Below are 5,241 nucleotides of genomic sequence, written 5' to 3' on the forward strand. Positions count from 1 at the left end.
GCTTTTAGTTCCTTTCTTTGTGTAATTGCGCATCTTTGGTGTAAACATGACTAGAAATGGATGGATGAAGTCCTCAAAGGGAATCTGTCATCAGGTTAATGCCGCCATATCCAAGGGCAACATAAATTAGTGACAGAACCTCATTTATAGCGGTGTCGCTTACTTGTCATTATGGTGTCTTTTTCATAAAATCTCGTTTTATTGAATGACAAACATTCAAGGTATTTATAACGGTTATGAATAAAACTGGGCGAGGGAGCCAACTGCTGACAGATACACGCACTCGCCTCATGCTGCACTTGATAAATATATTTTATCAAAACTACTGCAAACTGAGAAGCGGCCCAGTCCTGGAATCAGGGTTTCGATCATTAGACAGGGTAACGTACACCAGATGACAGATTCCTTCTAAAGGAGTTGCTCAAGTGTTTAATGCCTATTACCTATGATAAGGATGTCATCAGGATCTGATCAGCGGGGAGTCTGACTTCTGGCACACCTGTTAAAATGAGTTGCCGCATTCAGGGGAATGGCGGAACCTCTTCCTAGGTAAGTGATGTCACCTACGTCGGTCACATGGCCTAGGTGAAGGTTAGCTGCCTCCTTTTAGATTAACTCTTAGGGAGGGTCTTTAAACTTGGCTCATGCGTGCAGCAGGTGCCATAGCAGGGGGGTCTCTGCTGTTTCAAATGCCCTACTGGGTTAAGACTGACACCCCCTTTCAGTGATGGGGGAAGTTGGTCATTCATTCTAGTATTTCTGAAGAGAACCAATTGGAGCTTTTACTGTACTTCTATGAAAATACAGTATAAGCTGTAAGAAAGTACTGCATAATATAGCCTCCTAGAGGGGCTACAAAATAAAAATAAATACAATAAAAAAAATATAAACATCATGGGCATCACCGCATCTGAAAATGCCTGTACTATTAAAATGTTAAAATATTTATCCCATGAGGCGAATGGCGAACCAAAAAATGTGATTTAAAAAAAAGACACACTCCAAAATGGTATCAATAAAAACTACAGATCATCCTGCAAAAAATTAGCCCTGACACAGCTCAGTAAACATAACTATAAGGCTGGGTTCACACCTGAGCGTTTTACAGCGCGTTCCTACGCGCTGTAAAACGCTCAACAAGGAGAAACCAATGATTCCCTATGGGAATGGTTCACACTTGGGCGTTTTACAGCGCGTACGATCGCGCTGTAAAACGCCCGACGCTCCAAAAAGTACATGAGCGACTTTTGGGGCGTTTGTGGCCATAGGACACTGTAGTGAATCACACAAACGCGCGTCAAACGCGCGTTTACTATTACAAAAACGCGCATAAAAATGCGCGTAAAACGCGCGTTTGCGCAACGCTCAAGTGTGAACCCAGCCTAAAAAGTGTTTTGTTTTTTTTTTACTTTTTTCTTCCCCAGTATTAAAACGCAAGATAAACTGTACATATGTGGTATTGCCAGATTCATACTGACCAGGAGAATGAAGAGCATAAGGCCTCATGCACACGACCGTTGTTTTGGTCTGCATCCGAGCCGCAGTATTTGCGGCTTGGATGCGGACCCATTCACTTCTGCAGACCCATTCACTTCAATGGGGCCGCAAATGTTGCTTTGTTCCGTGGTCTGCAAAAAAAAAATTGCCCGTCCTATTCTTGTCCGTTTTGCGGACAAGAATAGGCAGTTATATTAATGGCTGTCCACGCCGTTCCGCAAATTGCAGAAGGCACACGGACGCCATCCGTATTTTGCAAACCGCAAAACACAGCGGTCGTGTGCATGAGGCCTAAGTCAGTTTTACCAGTTTGTTGTATAAAAAAAAAAAAAACTGGCGGAATAGCATTTTCCCATTGTAGGCTTAACTTCTTACGGACACAGGGCGTACACGTATGCCCTGATGTCCAAGTCCTGTGTATTTCCGGCGGGCAGTGATCGGAACGGGGTGCCTGCTGAATGCCTCATTCAGCAGGCACCCTGTGACTGCCCCCCGTCACAGTATTAGTATGCGCCCCCCCCCGTATCAGTGATCGTTGCAAACCGCAGGTCAATTGAGACCTGCAGCTTGCAGCATTTCCGGGTCATTCGGGTCTCCGATGACCTGCAGTAGGAGGGTGATCGATGGTGTAATATACACCAATCACCCTCCGTCGATCCTGTGAGGTGGGTGGTTTACACACACACACACACACACACTCCCCTTTAGCGTTAGAAGATGGCCCGCCAGATATTCTCGGCCGAGGAGGCATACGCCCAGCTGCTCTCCGACCCGAGTAAGGACGAGGATGACCCCACTTTCCTGTTGTCATCTTGTTCTCATCATCTAGTGATGATGATGAGCCCCCAAGGCGGCGGAGACAGGAGCCCCCCATGCCAGGGACCCTGTGGCCCACACTAGTATGAGCCGCCCTGGGGCTTGTACTAGTTTTCCGGGCCCACCAGATAAGTCCACCTGAGCCCCCTACCGGTGAACTTGCCTGGAGTACCCCAGAGGATTTTGACCTCGTGATTCCTGACTTTGTTGGCCAACCAGTAATCCAAATTCGCATAGTGGGCTTCACTGACTATGACTTTTTAGTTTAGTTTTTTTTTCTGTGACCACTTTGAATCTGATGATGGAGTGAACAAGTTCGTTTGCTAACAGTTTATTGCTCAACACCCGGGCTCCTTTTTGGCTACGTCCGGTGGCTGGACTCCGGTCAGTGGAGCCGAGATGAGGATGTTTTGGGGCCTCGTGCTGAACATGGGCCGAGTCAAAAAAATAAGTGTCGGGCAGTACTGGAGTGGGGACGTCCTCTACCAGACCACATGGCACTTTGCAGTTTTGAGGCCATTTGGAAATGCCCCCCCCCCCCAGGTGATCCTGCCTATGACCGCCTGTACAAAATCAGGCCGTCATCGATCAATTCAGGGCCAAATCTTTGGAGGCCTATGTACCTGGAAGGGAGGTCTCTGTTGACGAGTCTCTTATTGCTTTGAAGGGGAGACTCAGTTTCCGTCAGTACATTCCCACTAAGCGGGCGAGGTATGGCGTGAAGCTATACAAACTTTGTGAGAGTACCTCAGGGTACACTTACAAGTTTCGTGTGTACAAGGGGCGAAATTCCCAGATTGAACCCCCAGAATGTCCCCCCACTCTGGGTGTTGGCGGGAAACATGCACCCACTGCTAGATAAGGGTTACCACTTGTACGTGGATAACTTTTATACTAGTATCCCCTTGTTCCAGTCCCTCGCTGCCAAATCCACGTCCGCTTGTGGGACCGTGTGGAAAAGTCAATGAGGCCTCCCTACCCACCCCCTCCAGGTACCTATCCCTAGGGGTGAGACCCGTGCCCTTACCAGTGGAAACCTGTTGCTGGTCAGATATAAGGACAAGAGGGATGTCCTTGTACTATCCACAATTCACGGTAACTGCATCACCCCTGCCCCTGCTGTGCGAGGTAACGCGGAATCAGTCCTCAAGCCTGAATCTATTGTGGACTACAATCGGTATATGGGAGGAGTTGATCTCTCTGATCAAGTCCTCAAGCTATATAACGCCATGCACAAAACCCGGGCATGGTACAAAAAAAGTTGCTGTCTACTTGGTGCAGGTTGCCTTGTACAACTCTTTTGTGCTGTCCCGGAGCGCTGGCAACACAGGGAAATTCCTCCAGTTCTATGAGGCAGTCCTCAAGGCCCTGATCTTTTCTGACCGGGAAAGAGCAGGCCGGAGTACCTCGGGAACTGGAGGCGCCCGGATCATTTTTGGCCAACACTTTCCAGGTGTGTTCCCCCATTATGCACTTTTTTGGGACCGTCCCTCCTTTGCAGAGTGTGTAACAGGAGGGGGATATGGAAGAACACCACTACTCAGTGTGACACGTGCCCCGATCATCCGGGCCTCTGCATTATTGGTTGCTTCAGGGAGTACCACACGTCTATGGAGTACTAAATTTATATCCCAATTTAGCCACTGACAATCGGATAAAAAAACTTTCTCAGACTTGAGACACTAAAACAAAAAAATTGCATTTTTTTGTTGTAAAACTAAATTTTAAAAAAGTTGACATATTGGGTATCGCTGCATCCATAAGAATCTGCTCTATAAAAATACCCCCTCCCTAACCCCTCAGATGAACACTGTCAAAAAAATAAAATAAAAACTGTGCAAAAAAAAGTTTTTGGGTCACCTTACATCACAAAAATTGTAATAGCAAGCGATTAAAAAGTCATATGCCCCCCAAAATAGTGCCAAAAAACCGTCCTCCCATCCTGCAAAAAATGAGCCCCTACCTAAGATAATCGGCTAAAAACTAAAAATAAATATTACTCAGACTATGGAGATACTAAAATGTAATTTTTTTCTTTATAAAAAGATAGTATAGTGTAAAACATAAATAAAAAAGTAGACATATTAGGTATGGCCGTGTCCGTAAGAATCTGCTCTATAAAAATACCCCCCAACCCTTCAGATGAACACTATCAAAAATAAAAATGGTGCCAAAAAAGCAATTTTTTGGGCAAATTTTCAATGTTAACCCCTTGCTTTGTTATTGGAAAAAAACTGATTAACAGCCAAACAAAACTTAATATTCATTACCCTCATACTACAGTTTACAGAAACACCCCATATGTGGTCGTAAACTGCTGTATGACCAAACGGCAGGGCACAGAAGGAAAGGAATGCCGTATGGTTTCTGGAAAGCAGATTTTGATGGCCTTTTTTTGGGCACCATGTCCCATTTGAAGCCCCCCTGATGCACCCCTAGAGTAATAACTCCATAAAAGCTACCCAATCTAAGAAACTACACTGCTCAAGGTATTGAAAACTTATTTTACAAACATCGTTAACCCTTTAGGTGTTCCAGAAGAGTTATTGGCAAAGGGAGATGAAATTTCAGAATTTCTATTTCTGGTAACCTTGCCTCACAAAAATGTAATATAGATAAACCAAAAATCATATGTACCCTAAAAATAGTCCCAACAAAACTGCCACCTTATCCCGTAGTTTCCAAAATGGGGTCACTTTTGTGGAGTTTCTACTCTAGGGGTGCATCAGGGGGGGCTTCAAATGGGACATGGTATAACTAAACCAGTCCAGCAAAATCTGCCTTCCAAAAACCACATGGCGTACCTTTCCCTCTACGCCCTACTGTGTGCCCGTACAGTAGTTTACGGCCACATATGGGGTGTTTCTGCAAACTACAGAATCTGGGCAATAAATATAGCATTTTGTTTGGCTGTTAACCCTTGCTTTG

This window comes from Bufo gargarizans, chromosome 3 (assembly GCF_014858855.1).
Source record: "Bufo gargarizans isolate SCDJY-AF-19 chromosome 3, ASM1485885v1, whole genome shotgun sequence".
NCBI classification, from domain to species: domain Eukaryota; kingdom Metazoa; phylum Chordata; class Amphibia; order Anura; family Bufonidae; genus Bufo; species Bufo gargarizans.